The sequence below is a fragment of the Mytilus galloprovincialis genome, chromosome 1 (genome assembly GCF_965363235.1).
Source record: "Mytilus galloprovincialis chromosome 1, xbMytGall1.hap1.1, whole genome shotgun sequence".
NCBI lineage: Eukaryota > Metazoa > Mollusca > Bivalvia > Mytilida > Mytilidae > Mytilus > Mytilus galloprovincialis.
This window is the reverse complement of record NC_134838.1, coordinates 73,379,327-73,396,390: the sequence shown is the minus strand read 5'-3', so window position 1 is coordinate 73,396,390 and position 17,064 is coordinate 73,379,327. Positions and strand designations below refer to the sequence as shown.

Here is a 17,064-nt window from a genome sequence, read left to right as displayed (position 1 = left end):
ACCTGAAATGTTGGCTGACAGGAATATACGGTTTTTTTGTGAGGTCACTCCTGTGGCCATTGAGGCGTTTGTGAAATGGCTGCATAGATTCAACAACATATTGGAGACCACATCTAGGACATTCAAAAACGTAAATCACGTTTGAACTTTTGCAGTTGACATTGCAAAAGATCTTGTATGTCTTTTCTGTGGTCTTACTGTGAAATGTTGATGAATGCTGCAATTGGTTGCAACATTTGCAGCGCTTGTCCCCACAAGGCTGACAATTACCTACAGTATGGTTAGGTTTGGAAAGGCCAGCACGGACAAGTATATTTCTCAGGCTGTTAGGTTGTTTGAAGGCAATCATGGGAGGCTCAGGAAAGATTTTGGATAACTTCGAATGTTTCTCGATTGCTGTCCAATGATCACGAATGGTCTTGAAACTATTTCTCAGGCATGGATGGTAGGTGAGCACACATGGGATTCTTTTACTTTTCTGTTTATCTTTGTAAGTTAGCAGACTGCTTCTGGGGATGGATTCCGCTTTTCGAAAACTGTTTTTGATGTTTTTGTGTTTATATCCCCTTCTTTTTAAATGTCCTTTAAGCTGCCCCAGACGTTGTTTTGCAGTGTCTTCAGAGGAGCAGATTCGCCTTTTTCTGAGAGCTTGGCTGTATGGAATGCTCTTCGTGCAGTGTGGAGGATGGCAACTTTCAGGCGACAAGTATTGATGAGTATCTGTAGGTTTAGAGTATATATCTGTGTTTATTATACCTACAGAGAGGGTGCTAGATGTATCAAGGAAGTTTATGGTGGAATTAGATGTTTCATGGGTGAATTTGATGGTAGGGTGTTGATTGTTAGCATTTGTTATAAAAGTTTGTAATTTTTGGTCTCCCTTGTCCCATTTCATGTCAACGTCATCAATAAATCGATACCAGGAAAGCGGTTTTTCGATGGAGCACTCCAGCAGTTGCTTTTCAAATTTACCCATGAATATATTGGCATAAGATGGAGCCATTTTTGTACCCATAGCAGTGCCATTTGTCTGTAAATAGTGTTCTCCTTGGAATGTGAAGTTGTTCTTTTTCAAGACCATAGTAAGCATTTCAACTAAGCAATCAGTAGGTGGAATTTTAGGAGATCGAGAGTCCCAAACTTCTCTACATGCTTCAATACCATCCGCATGGGGAATATTCGTATAGAGAGAGGTGACATCCATAGTGACAAGAGTAGTATTGGCAGGTAGAGGGTTTAAATCTTGCATCTTTAGTAAGTAATCTGTAGAATCTTTAATAAAAGATGGCAAGTTTTCTACATGTGGTCGAAGATAGTAATCAACGAATTCGGATATTTTTTCGGTGGGATGACCATTAGCTGAGACGATTGGTCTACCTGGGTTACCAGGTTTATGAATTTTAGGGAGCAGGTAGAATCGCCCAGGTTTTGAATTTTCAGGTTTTAAATATTTGAAAGTATCTATATCAATGATGTTATTGTCACACATTTCCTTTAAACATTCTGTTATTTCCTCGCTGAATTGGAGGGTGGGGTCCGAATTAAGTTTTTTGTAAAACCGGTCATCATCTAATTGGCGAATGGCCTCTTGGACATAGTTAGATTTGTCCATGACGACAACTGCACTCCCTTTGTCTGCAGGTTTAATAACAATGTCGTCATTATCTCTCAAGTTTGTCAAAGCCACACGTTCATCAGGTGTTAAATTATCATAGGTCTGATTGTTTATTTTTACATTTGTAAGTATATCCGTTTTAACATTGTCTATAAATGATTCTAAGGTGGTGTTTTTGCTTGGTTTAGGGACCCAGTTGCTTTTCTTTCTAAATCTATATTCATTGGAGTCATCAGAGTCACTATCTGAGGTGGTGCTATCGTCCTCTTTCGATGCAAAATGTTCCTTGATGCGGAGGCTCCTGGCAAAATAATCCAGTTCCTCAGACAATTTAGTATCATTCACTGGACCTGGGACTGGACAAAAGTTTAGGCCTCTGGATAGTAATGACGTTTTATGGCAAGCCGTTCTCGTCAAAACTATGTTTAAACCCTTTTTTCGAAAAAAAAATACACACCGAGATTTAAAAACCTAAAATAACACACTGAGAAATCGAAATTACACACTGAGATTTAAAAAAATAAAAAACACACACTGAGAATTCAAAATTACACACTGAGATTTTAAAAAGACACACTGAGATGAAATAAATTGAAAAACACACACTGAGAATTGTTAATTACACACTGAGATTTCAAAAATACACACTGAGATTAATATGCAAATTACTAATGAATATTCATGAGATGAATAATTCAACAGATTAATATCTTGATCTCAAGAACTCTTGTCATTATAATGAAATGCGATTCCTTCAACCAACATTCGTAATAAATTTCAAGACTTAACATCGCTCATATTCATAAGTTTGTTGCCTATAATGCAGATCATTACTACCAGTGTATCGGGATGATTTTTTGTTACTTAAAACCGTGGGTCCCTTTTTAAAGTGTTCCAACTGTTTCCCTGGTTTCGCTAGTTAATCTTTTATATTTTTGTTACGTTTATATGCTATAATAGACACTTGGGTAAAAATTTCACTGCATTCTTTTGCAGATTGTTCCAATGTTTTCTTCTGATTTTAATAAAGTTTTTCACCATTTGGTTATATTTTGTAATAAGAGTAAGTGGGTATTTTTCTTGTTCTTGTATTTCTAAAGTTTTTTTATTAATAATTTGGGACGAAATCGAAGGACTAACGAGTTCTGTCCCCTTGTTGTTTTAAGCTTGTAATAGATTCAGATTAAGTATGCTAATTAGATAGGTGCGCATAAAAAGTGCGCACAAATCTCAGTGTGTAATTTTAAATTCTCAGTGTGTAATTTCAAATTCTCAGTGTGTGTTTTCAGTTTATTTATTCTCAGTGTGTCTTTTTGAAATCTCAGTGTGTAATTTTCAATTCTCAGTGTGTAATTTTTAATTCTCAGTGTGTAATTTTCAATTCTCAGTGTGCGTTTTTCATTTTTGTAATCTCAGTGCGTCTTTATGAAATCTCTGTGTGTAATTTTTAATTCTCAGTGTGTAATTTTCAATTCTCAGTGTGTAATTTTCAATTCTCAGTGTGCGTTTTGAAGTTTTAAAATCTCAGTGTGCTTTGTTGTAATTCTCAGTGTGTAAATTTTTCGAAAAATGGTTCAAACATAGTTTTGACGAGAACGGCTTGCCATAACGTTTCGTCCTCAGTAAGTTGTTTGCTGGAAAGATTAACAACGGTATTGATCTTGTTGCTGAGGACTTGAGGTCTACGTCTAAAATGTCTGTTTTTGGTTTTATTATTCTTTTTTTCTTTTGTACTAATGGATGGGAAAGAAGTACCATCCCGTTGAAATTTGCATCTTTGTCTGGAGCGGAGAGTGGCGGTCTTAGTGTTGGTTATATCTTGGATGTTCTCGAATTCGCTTGCTGTTAGATCTGTTTTGCAAGCCTGAGACAAGGAGTCAATTACTATCGTAGGTGGGGCATAAAAAATGTTATGTATGAGTTTTTGATAACAAATAAATGCATACCCCCAGATAATGGAAAGACAAAGTCCATGATTTTTTAAGGTAAACCAAACATCAATTCGGATTAAATACACCAAAAACAAGTGGTGTACAATTCTATTGATATGGTTAAAATTCTGAAAAAAAAGTTCTTTCAATTCTGAACAGGGTTTTAGGCCGTACAAATGTGTGTCAATTGTGCAGATATACACAGTCCATGTTATGCTTAGTTGGCAACATAAACCCCAGAAACCAATCATAAAGTATGTGTTGCAAACGATCATAGTAAGATTCTGTTTAAGTTTGAAAATATTCTTTCAAGCCGTTCAGGAGCAGCAGATACAAATGTGGTACAGACGGAAGAATGAAAGATATACATTGATTTGTATGCCAGTTGATTTTAAGTGAAACCGGACTCACTGGCGAATGTGCTTTGTGGGAGAGGAGAACCATTATGTGTTTGTATCCCCACCCAACACACATTTTCACTAAAAAGAATTAAAGAAAACTAAGACTACTTTAAGGCATATAGTAGTGTCAGACGGATATGAATAAAATGCTTCGCTGATCGAAGCCTAATACGACCGCAGAGGTCGAACCCTGACTGAACAGTTCGGGCAAATTTGTTCACAATATTCAAGCTTGATACTATCTGAATTTGGATTGTGATCAAATTTTTGTAACAATAAAGTTTTCCGACACAAAATAAATGTGGTCAAATATCTTAAAAGTTTATTGCACAATACTTTAAAAATTGTAACTCCCCCCTCCCCCATTGGAACAATAACCCCAAAACCAAATCCCAGCCTCCCTTTGTAGCATGGAACATAGTAGCACAATTTAAAACTAGAAAAATGCATATTCCTGTATGTTAGGGGCAATTACCCCCAAACTCAATCCCAGCATTCCCTTTTCGATATGAACCTTGTGGTACAATGTCAGAGAGTTCCGTACACTTTAAGCAAGTTATTGCCTGGAAACTACTAATATGCTTGTTGTGACCCCTAATTCCTAAATAGTGTACTGTCAGTTTGTCAACACAAAATATATAAATACATTGCAACTTTTTCAACAGCAAATTACTATATTGCAACTTTTTCAACACAAAATAACTATACATTTTACCTTTGTTAACACAAACTAAAGAGGGGGGCAAGGGGTTTAACTGTTATGCTGTTATGGGGAAATTTAATTCTTTGTTATCTGTTATTCTGAAAATATATTTGCTGTTAGCTGTTATTGTCTTATTCTTTGTTAGCTGTTATTGGGCTTTTAGTTTTTTTGTTATCTGTTATTGTGATAATGTATTTGCTGTTAACTGTTATTGAAAATTGGAATGTTAGCATTTTTTTTACAGCAAATTTTCGGTAGAAATTGAAGATCATTGGACATTGGGGTCTACCACTACTAATAAGTTGGTCCCGTATTAGGAGAAGGATTCCATTAACATATACCCATCACAGAAGTGAAGTCCAGGACAATTCCAGTATATGTTAAGATTATCCTTTGTAATAAATTCCATTTTTTTGGAACATGTATTTAGAATTATCTTATTTTTTTTGTATGAAGATAATGTTCCTTGTTTCCCGTATCAACATATTAAATCAGAACAATTCTTAATATGACAAAAAGGAAAACATATGGCCAGGAATATCTGACAAGAATCTCAATTAAGGACTAGGTCCTTACAAACAATTAACCTTTTATTTAATATGGTACATTGCCTCAGCTCTGTGATTCTTTTCAAGCAGAACCAAACTCATTGTACAATGAAAGTTCCAACCATGTACTGGGTTCCGAAGCTGCACATAGCTCATTACAAACAAAGATTTATTTTGTCTTCAAGCCATTGTTCCCCTACTAAACTATGTATTTACTTACTAGTACACTTGGTGCAATCAAAAGCCTGATAAAAAATTGTTCAAATTGAGCCTATGAAAATAGTGGAATAAATTACTTTTGGAGTGTCAAAAATTGGTTCGAGGTACTTGATAAATTACATGCTTATAGATAAACTCATCATAGATACCAGGACTAAATTTTGTACATACGCCAGACGCGCGTTTCCTCTACAAAAGACTCATCAGTGACGCTCGAATCCAAAAAAGTTTAAAAGGCCAAATAAAGTACGAAGTTGAAGAGCATTGAGGACCAAAATTCCTAAAAGTTTTGCCAAATCCAGCTTAGGTATTCTATGCCTGAGGTAGAAACGCCTTAGTATTTCAAAAATTCTATAATTGGTGCTTTTGATTTTTCTACCCTATATACCACTTTGCGAAATTAAGAAAAATTCACACACCTCATTACATGGGCATTTAAAAAAGTCAGAATGGTCATTTTTTAGTAGCAACAAACACAAGAACTATATGTCAATTGGACCGGCTTTGATACCATAACTGCCCTTGAATTTTTACTAGATATCTTTTTTTTCTCTTTGACATATTCCTTATTTCTATTCTCAATTTTATTACAAACTATTTAAATTATAAGCATGTGTGCGTTTCTATAACTGTTTAAAAATAAATGCTGAAAAAAGAATTCTATAACAAATAAACAGCTACGCCATGAGCGCATGATACGCCCGTCGCCCTTTTTGTAATATTCGATAACTTCCTTATGACATATCAGATATTTATAAAAATTTAAAGAGAGCTTCAGTCAATGTATATAAACAATACATATAAGTTTCATGAGAACTGCTGAAAACATTTTTGAGTTATTGTCCGAAAACTGGAAAATACCACCTTTTTAATGTAAAGAACCCCTCAACTCAATAACATAAAATCTAAAATTAATGAAAAAAGAAAGGCCGCTTACAACAATAGCTATAACTTAAAATCTAAAATTTATATAAATTGAAAGGGAGCTCATGTCAATAGATATAAACAATTCACCAAAATTCCGTTCAAATTTGTGAAAGGATTTTTGAGATATAATCAGAAAACTAAAAAAATCCAACATTTGTATTAAATAAAACCCCATTACTCAAAAACTTTAAATCTGAAATTTATATAAAAAAAAAAAAAAAAAAAAAAAAACGAAGGGGAGCTCACGTCAATAGATATAAACATTTTTCCAAAGTTTTATGCCAATTGGTTAAAGAGTGTTGGAGTTAATGTTTGACATATTGACGACAGACGGACAACAGTATTCCATAATACGTCCCGTAAACTAGCGTATAAAAATATACTGAGTGGTAAACACATTCTAGATACATAATTTTAAGAACATGTTCATAGAAAATGGAATTCATTATAAAGGATTATACCCGTAATAAGAAATACTGGATCTGTCAATGACACGACTTATTTTAATATTTCATTTACTGTTATTTGTTTTTGTCCATTTTAATTCCTTGTTATCTGTTATAAGCCAAGTTTTGCTGTTACTGGGACCCCCCTTGCCCCTCACTAAATACATCGTAACTTTGTTAAAACAAACAAAATACATTGTAACTTTGTTAACACAAAATAATTACATTGAAACTTTGGAAACACAACATGAATACTTTGTAACATTGTTTCCACAAAATAATTACATTGTAACAATAAATACATTATACGTACAATTCAAGTTACATTTGAGTTTATAGAAAGTTGTCAGTTTCTTCGTACCATGCCACATTGTGCATATCAATATTAGTACAATTTTGGAATTGATACCGTTCTTATTTTATTGCCTCTTATATGTATAGTATACAGTTTTGTGACTTAACACAAATATTGAACTAAACTTCAAGAAATATATAACGTTTTTAGATGACAAAGTCACAGGCACAATTCGCTTTCTCAAATCGGTCCAATGTCTTGCTTCTGTAGATCGAATCTATACCCCAGTTCTGGACTAATACCATACACTTGCTGTCCACATTATTGAAGTAAAATGAAAATTCACACAAAATTTCATTATTTTTCGTCAAACCAAATTTCAATTGGTTAGAAATTTTAATGATCTTCTGTAGAAAGTCTACAGTATAAAGTCATCAAAGTGCAAAGTAATGAAACAGATCAAACATAAATTCTCTTGTGACAAATGTAGCGGAGTTTTATTCATACAATTTCTACAAATAGTTGCGGGTTGAAGTTTCCAGGTTGCAGGTCACACCGTCACATTAATAATATATGTATGAAAATACATGTATAAAATCTACCCCATGGCAAATTGTATTGGCATATTGAGTATACATTAGCAATTTGAGGCGTATTTTGTTTATTTTGTTTGCATCAAGATAGTCACAGTAAGACATATTACCCTATTCAGACACAGGCATTTTATAACTTCAAATCGACCAGTTAATACTTTTACTCCCCAATGCCATGTGGTTGGTCGAGCTAGAAAATGCCAGTTTTAAAGTCTGATTTTTAGTACTCATTCAGGGATCGAATACACGATCTCTTAAACTCCATGCAATTATTTAACTTGGAGGTATTGGTGGGCACGGCACGTTGGTTGTTTAGGGAGCTACCATTTGATTTTTATGGGGGGGGGGCTAGGATGAAAAATTGTGTCCAGTCTATTCGGTCCTGCCTTTTTTTTCTTAGCTTATCCTGACTTTTTTACAACAGTTGTCATCCTGCCTTTTTTCACTCAAAATCCTGTGCTACCTTTTTTTCAAATTTCATCCTAGCCCCCCCCCCCCCCCCCATAAAAATCAAATGGAAGCTCCCTTATATATAGTTACCAACCAAAAAATACATAAAACTTATAAGGAGGGAAACATAGCGGAGGATATGGATGCGAGTCCCTTTTTTCTTTATATATGACATTTTTTTAGATATTTTTCTCTTTTCTATATTTATTTTGTCTCTTTGGGCTTGTTTTCTATTCTTTATCCCCTCCCTTTTTTATGATATTCTTTATTTTAAAGCCCTTTTTTCTGAACTTTTCCCATTATTCTCTATTATGTAAGTAAACCCATCATCCACACCCTCACATTAAATAAATGGTTTACTCCTGGTTTACTCACTTTTAATTCTACCAATTATCTAATAGCAAAGAAAACAAAAAATATGACTTAATACATTTTTTTTGTGTAAGAAATCTTTCCTTTTTATCAGTCATATTCACCACTTATTATAATTATATATGCATTATTGAAAACAATTTGTCAAAAAATTAACCAACTTTTTAACTAAAGTACAGTTGACCCAATTCCTTAAACTGTGATGAAAATAGAAACAGGCGTTTGTTTAAAAAAAGTTTGCATGCTGAAACGTACATCTTGTGACTAAAATAGAATTGCTATCATGAACATGTGCAAAGCATGCTGGTGACTGCCAGTTGGTTAAGAGTCAGGTGATCTTGAAATGAACAGTAAAATTACTGTTATCCAATAAAATCACTGCACTGGTTTGATTGATTGCTGTCACAGAGAAATTTGACTTAAAAATCTTCTGACAAAAATTCAGAACAGCACAAGACAATTTTAAAAGAACAAAGAAGACATTTTTTAAAAGTTCTTACAGAAAAAAGATATGAAGGTAAATAAATTCAAAATAATCAAAGAGCAGATTAAGAATTTAAACATTGCTGTTCTTATTGAAATACTGCAAATGTTTGCCAAACACTCTTGTTTTGTATGTAGCAGTAAGGCAACATAATAAACTTTTGACCATCAGCCTCTGCCTCAATATAACTTTTCAGGTATTTTTAAGATGTAAAAATTCATTTAAATCACCAATTGAACCTTTTAAAGTCCAGTTTCTAAGGCACTTTGTTTTCATTTCACTTCAATTCATCTTGAAAAGAAAAGCAAAGATTAAACTATCCACACAGTAGCTGTTGTGGAAAACACCCTGCTTTCCAAATTATGTGCTGTGTTTTAATGTCCAACCATGTTCAAATTACTGACCATCCTTATAGTAGCTGTACTGCAGGTTTTTTTTAAATTGTATATTAGATTTACAACATATATCTAGATGGGTAGGGGCAAGTAAGAGCACATCTAATACTGGTTTAATCTCTTGTTCCTGTACCAACCATGCTAACTGGACTACATGTTGTTCCTTGTTGCCACAGCTGGTCTTTGGCTAGGCATCATTGATTAATGTGGTTTGTTGTGGTATTCAGTATTTTTGTTGATTTATATTCTTCCCTTTATGTATTATGAAAAGTAAGCAAAAAAAAAAAAAAAATCCACAAGCTTAAGACACAGGCCTTTAGTTCTTGTTAATGCCATAAGCTTATTATTTAGTACATTTTTGACTGTAAATAGATATAGGAAAATATGGTATGAGTGCCAATGAGACAACTCTCCATCCAAGTAACAATTTATAAAAGAAACCATCATAGGTCAAGGTATGAAAATGTTTATTTTTTCTATAATATAAGAGGGCCTTTCCATGTCTCTTCTTTAAACATAAGTTTAAGTTTTTGTCCTTGTTATTTTAAATAGCAAACTTTGCAAATACTTGTGTTGAGCGTCCTGTTTGATTTATACTGTGCAAAGTTATGGACACACAGACTAAAACTTTCCAACTAGCTTCAATCTAAACATTTGTCACCATTGTCATAGAACTAACCTATAAATATTTTCTGTTACATCAACATAAAAAAAGTTTTTTTTTTATATCTAACTGGTTTTGATCCCTGATTTGTTACAGTTTAAAGGGAAAACTTACGCAAATCAATCTACATACAAAAAGAATTTAATTACCCTGTTAAACTATTTTAATAACTACATAAAAACATTTTTTTTTTACATTTAATGACAGATTCACTCAATGATACTTAATATATAATCAATTACAGACTTTCTAAATTACAGTAACAATTAATTTGTATTCTTGATTATTGTCATCTTCATTTTCACATTCACCCCTCATGTACTCCTCACTTTCTGTTTACCTAAAAATAAAAATAAAATGTTAAATTCTAAATTATTTTAAATGTCTAGCGTTATGAATGTACTAATATGAAAAAATATCATTAGGTATATCAAATTACAAAAGAAATTACAACTAAATAAACATATCAATGTAAACTTTCAATAAATTGGCACTTTTAATATTATTTCATGCAATCTTGTACAATTTGTGTCATCTTATTCTTTTACTCTCACTATACCTTAATTTAATCAAGATAAATGATAAGCAATTTTTTGCAAGGAATTGCTTGAAATTGTGACATTATGCATTTGAAGCAGGCATGAAAACAATGGCATTGGGCATGATGGACAACAAAAAATTGATAGGAAAAAAAAATATGTCTCCTTAAAAAATATCATAAAATCATCAGACAGATTGTGAATATAAACAGAAATGAGTCATGTAGAAATGGATTGTTTACTTTCTCACAAAATATTTATACAACTTCCTTGTGAGACAGTTAACCTTACATTACTTTGGAACAGATTTTCTTTTCACAGAGTGTCTGCTTTGAAGTGATAATTTTTTATGGATTGGAAAAATATCTCCAAATTTTGAAAGATGAATAATGAACTTTATACAATAAATTTTTAGCATGATATCATATGGTTGAGTAGGCAATTCCAGAAGTAACAAAAGTGGTTATTTTCTACATGTATTCTACTAATTACAAAATAGCCAAATGAAAGACTGCCAAAATGAAAGGCCAACTAAGTTATATTCTGGACAGAAATAAAATATACATAATTACTCACCATAAGATCTATCTTTAGTCATGTTTCTTTATGTTGTTGACACTAATATAATGATACAATACTACCAACAGAAAGAGTGACACTCCAAGAGCATTGGCAAAGATTGCTAGCTGTACGTCTGAAACCATTTTCCTATTTAAAAGAAATTATTAATTGAATTTTCAAATTGGAAAATAATCATGATTTTCCATCATGATTTTCCATAATGCAAGAATTCCCAATAGTACATCATTTACATATATCATCTGAGGATGACCATGACTATCTTTTCAGATCATGATTGTGCATATACATTTTGTACAAAAATCAGAAAAGGGTGAAACAAATCTCATTCATTTCTAACAAGTTATAAGACATGTAACTTGTAAGATAAGAACAATCAACATTTGTTAAAGAGAATAATATTGTGCTTTTTACTCAAACTGAATTCAAAGTTACATGTAAAACTGACCTTTAAAACTCTTTTTAATGATGCAAAAAAAAAAAATTCGTAAGGGTTCCACGGAACCCAGTGTCTCGCCTACTTTTGCTGTTAATCGCAGACTCAACAAAAATGAGGATAAACATCAATAAAAATTTCCCTCTCGATACTGTCTTTTGATTGAAAGAAGCTTCCAAGTTTGGTAAAAAAATCCAGGATAGTTTATGAATCTAAAAAATGTTTTATAAACTTTAACTGCAGACTGTAAGTAATGTTAACTGGAAGAAAAACTAAGTCCATTTATAAGTAAAATACGGAAAAAGTGAATTTTTTTTTTTTTAATTTTCTTCTGAATAATATTTTATGATCAGAAACAAGCTTTTGTCAAAGTTTGTTAGAAATCCAGGATAGTTTAAGAACATTATAAAAATTTTAAAAACTTAAACCACAGAGTGAATGTTTTGTTTCTGGCAAAAAAACTAAGTCCATTTATAAGTAAAATACGGAAAAAAGGAAATTTATTTTTACAAAATTTTCTTCTTGATACTATCTTGTGATCATAAACAAGCTTCTGTCCAAGTTTGGTACAAATCAAGGATAGTTTATGAAAGTTATTAAAATTTTAAAAACTTTAACCACAGAGTGAATGTAATTTTTCCTCGCAGAAAAACTAAGTCCATTTATAAGTAAAATACGGAAAAAATGGAATTTTATTTTTACAAAATTTACTTCTGAATACTTGCTTATGATCATAAACAAGCTTCTGTCCAAGTTTGGTAGAAATTCAGTATAGTTTAAGAAAGTTATTAAAATTTCAAAAACTTTAACCACAGAGTGAATATTTGTGGACGCCGCCGACGACGACGACGACGGAATGTAGGATCGCTTAGTCTCGCTTTTTCGACTAAAGTCGAAGGCTCGACAAAAATGGTATAAATGCTTCTTTCATTTGCTCACTTTAAATAGGTCACTTAAATAGCATGTGTGTCACCCCAGCTGTTGCTTCTGTATGATATTTTCTTCATCATTTGCAGGCCTAAGGGATGTGTTTTGCAGAAATGTGGTGTAGGCCAGTATTCACCATACAAATAAATAATTTTCACATAAAATACAGGAAAACTGGAAATTTTAAAGTAGGACAAGTTTTCATTGTTTGTGATGTTTCAATTCATAGTATAGTATTGCATACAAGAATAAATCTCATTTTGAATTTAGTTCTTGTTAACCTAAAGTATTCACATGCACACATTTATTTTATATAATAAGTGTGCATTGAATGAATCATTTGATGCTGCTCCACTTTGAGTACATGTAACTCTAGTCAGCAGAGAACTAGATACCCATCAAACATTACATACATGTTTTATGTGACGTTCATTTTCACTGAACAAGTACTAGTATACAATTTTATTTAGGAGCAGGCTGAGGGTGTGGAATTTTTACGCAGTGTTGAAGACCCATTGGTGGCCTTCACTGTTTTATGCTCTTTGAACGGGTTGTTCTCTCTTTGACATATTCTCCAAGGCCCAAGGGCCATTCCCATTCTCAATTTTATTTACACTTGAACATCATACATGTACATACATACATGTAAGGGTGGTAAAGGGTTATTTTTGTGCAACATTTTCGGCAATTTTATTTCATGTGTTTTTTGTGTTTTGACCTATTATTCCTGGTTTTCTCATGTTTGGTTTGATGTGTGTGCTTCGTTTTTCCAATTAATTATTTTCCATGTTGAGTTTGATGTGTGTGCTTCGTTTTTCCAATTAATTATTTTCCATGTTGAGTGTCGGTCCTCTTCATTTTTTGTGCTTGTCTAGCATTTGATTCAAAGCTAAATCAGACTAAAGTCGGCCCAGATATTGTTTATACTAGAACACATCTGTGATATCACGGGTCTATGACTGAATTAAAGTATATAATTATGTGTAAGCCTTATTTTAGTATTAGTATTGTCATCTGATAAAGTTATGCAGAGTATAAGATGCACAGTTTACTCTGCTTTCAAAATTTTTCTGGTTGTACCCGTCGACCTGGTACTTATCAATTATTAGTAATATAAATTATTTGGAAAACAAAAGGGCCTGGAATTTGGGAATTTTCTAATCAACAGTATCGTCCTATATGAGTTATAAATAAAGTTGAATTCTTTGATTCTCTGTTAAAGTCAATTCGGCTAACAAATAGATTTTTAGTATTCGTATTGTCACCTTAGAAAGTCATACTGATTAAAATACTACAATCGGAACGATGTGACAATGATTGAATTTAGTAGTGTCAACCCTGTGATTTTAACCTGTGTCTAAAATCCTGAATACTTCTTTGGTGGTGCACCTGTCAGATGCGGAATGTACAGATAAGGTTATAAACTGAATATACTATTGGTATCAGTATCGGATTTGACCTGGAACTTGTTTATTTTTGGCAATATTTATTATGTGGGAAAGAAAAGGGTCTGGAGTGGTGTAATTTTTAATCAACACCATTGTCCTATATTAGCTTTATATAAAGTTGAATTCTTTGATTTGTCGTTTTTACCCCATGACGGCTGACAAAACGGACCTCGTTATTTTAGTATTATGTTTATATACATGTACAAATGTATGGTATGCAATAAAGTCCATTAAATTACTATGAATAATATCTTTTTTTAAATCAGATGCAACTACAATGTAACATGACTAATTGATGCTAAAAGGTGACCACAAGGCCTTCATTTCTAATAATGACTGCATGATAGACAACTACCTAGTTCAATGCATTTCCGTCAAAAGCTATTGATTTAGTGAACATCATTCGTACGTTTGGCAAATAGAACAAATTGACAAATAGCACTGCTGTCATTGGGTAATTGTGATTAAGTACCTACAGAACAAACATTATGTCTAGGTTATCCTGCAAAATGGGGATCACAGGCAATCCCATCTATCTGGTAAATGACATCCTAAAGGCATGAATAATCTATGAGTTTTTTCCCGTAACAGACAAACATGAAAGTGATCTATAAGCTGAGTAATAACTTCTAGCACTTTTTTCAATAATAGTTATTTCTTGTGCTTAGTTTCTCCCTGATTTTTTTTTCGTGCAACGTTTTAGCGATTTTCATTTTATGTGATTCAGTGTTCAGAACCGCCTATACCACCTTCATACATGTTTGCAATAAATTGACATTTAAAGGCATTTTGTCCTCACATAAATCTTACTTTTCTTCAACAAAATGTTTTTGCCTCAACCAAAACTTAGTCTAGTCATAGAGACGAAATAATTCATTGCTAGACTTTGTGTCACTAGCACGGTCCCGACAAACGAAAACGTACATGTATAAAATTTAAAAAGTTGAAACATACATGTACCCCTCCCCCTTTTATAATTTTTCATTGGTGTTTCATTAGCCACTTTTCAACTTGCTATTGTTTATATAAGTGATAAACTTGTTATATTGATAATTATGCACAATTTCGTCATTTACCTTTAGATTAAACGGGCTTGCTGTATAATTATATCAGCACGATTCTGGAAAATGGAAATGTTGATAAAATATTGTAAACGTGTTTCCGGTTTGTGGTTGGACCAATCAAACCCATCGACACACTTTGACAGAAGTATGAATGGAAACAAAGAACGTGGCGGGAGTGAAAGTAAAATCCTTTGTTCCCACGTGCATTTGGGGATGTCAGTATATGTGTCATGCAAGAGCCAAATTCTTTGACGTATATTGGCCCTATGCAATGGTAAGTTTTCCATGCACTTTATGTTCAATGCATACATAAGAAACATTCCATCACATATGCACAGGTGAGATTACCTATGTTGAGGGGAAAAGGAGGCGTGGTCTTTTGTTGTGGTTTTACTTACACTGATTTTGTCCTCTAAAAGAAACAAAGGATGTGTTTAACTAACACTGCTGTAATATTTAATACCAACATATTATACATTATTGGAATAGAAAAGCATGTTGCTTTCACCACAGACAGTCACTTGAATATATTTGTAACTAAAAAATAAATACAAAATTATGTCAGTTTTACCTATCCCAGCTTTGAAAGGGGGAAATTGGGCATTGTCTCTCTTGTACCCTGGTTCCTTCACCAATTAGATATATGCTAGTAACCATTGGTCTACACCGTACATATGTAAATGGGAATTGTTGTTTCCCACCCTAGACTACAACTCCATGCCTATAGTATAGATAATACAAGATGCTACAAGAATGACAACTGGAATTATCATGAAATGTAGAACAGCTTTACGGGACTAATATTAAACAAATTTGATCTCAATCATTTTTCAGGTATCTGTTATCATGGTTATGATCTTTATATATTTTTACATGAGTTCCAAAATGAAAGTAGAGTCAGGTGAGCGACACATTTTGTTACATCTTAAGATCATTTTTGTCAAGCCTTTGACTTCAGTCAAAAAAGTGAGACATAGCCATCCTACATTCCATCGGCGGCGGCAGCCATAAATATTCACTCTGTGGTTAAAGTTTTGAAATTTTAATAACTTCAATAAACTATCCTGGATTTCTACCAAACTTGGACAGTAGCTTGTTTATGATCATAAGAAAGTTATCCAGAAGTAAATTTGTAAAAAAAAATAAAATTCATTTTTTTCCATATTTAACTTATAAATGGACTTAGTTTTTCTGCCAGAAAACATTACATACACTCTGTGGTTCAAGTTTTTGAAATTTTAATAATTTTCATAAACTATCGTGGATTTGTACTAAACTTGAACAGAAGCTTGTTTATGATCATAAGATATTATCCATAAGTAAATTTGTAGGAAGTGAAATTCCGTATTTAACTTATATATGGACTTAGTTTTTCTGCCTGGAAACATTACATTCACTTTGTAGTTATAAATGTTTAAAATTTTAATAACTTTCTTAAATTATCCTGGATTTGTACCAAACTTGGACAGAAGCTTGTCTATGATCAAAAGCTAGTATTTCAAAGTAAATTTTGTAAAAATATTGTACATGTTCAGCTGTAATTTACTTATAAATGGACTTAGTTTTTCTGCCAGGAAACATTACATACGCTACAGTCTGCAGTAAAAGATTTAAAACAAGCACAAAGGTGTCAGGCCAAATAAAAATATATGTGTGGTTCCAGTAACCCGACCGACCCTAGTTAAAACCCCCCGACCCTAAAACTTTTTTTTTAATTTCTGAAAAATAAATTTTCAAACGATCATATTTAGAGGATTGTGAATTAAAATAATTAAATTCATCGATTTCTGTCATCTGAATTTCCATTACAAGTATCTGTTATGGCTAAAATGCAACAATTCATAACAGAATGCAACAAAATTAACTAAAAACGTATCATGACTGTTTATTTTACAACCAAACACATGTAAAAACAGCGGACTTCCGGTTGAGGCATTATAATACCGGAAACAATTTCGGTAAACACACGATTTTTTTCTGGATTTTGACATTCAAAAATAAAAATTAAAAAAAAAAAAAAAAAATTGC

The 17,064-nt window shown here is 32.6% G+C and overlaps 1 long non-coding RNA gene across 1 annotated transcript; it reads right to left on the bottom strand.

Moving 5' to 3' along the window:
• Positions 1-9,829: 9,829 nt before the first annotated feature.
• On the bottom strand, positions 9,830-15,170 carry LOC143083427 (uncharacterized). The gene is made up of 3 exons (XR_012980702.1): positions 15,049-15,170; positions 11,159-11,290; positions 9,830-10,383 (listed from the first exon to the last, which is right to left on the bottom strand). It is a non-coding gene; the product is annotated as an uncharacterized LOC143083427 (long non-coding RNA).
• Between the last annotated feature and the right edge of the window lie 1,894 nt (positions 15,171-17,064).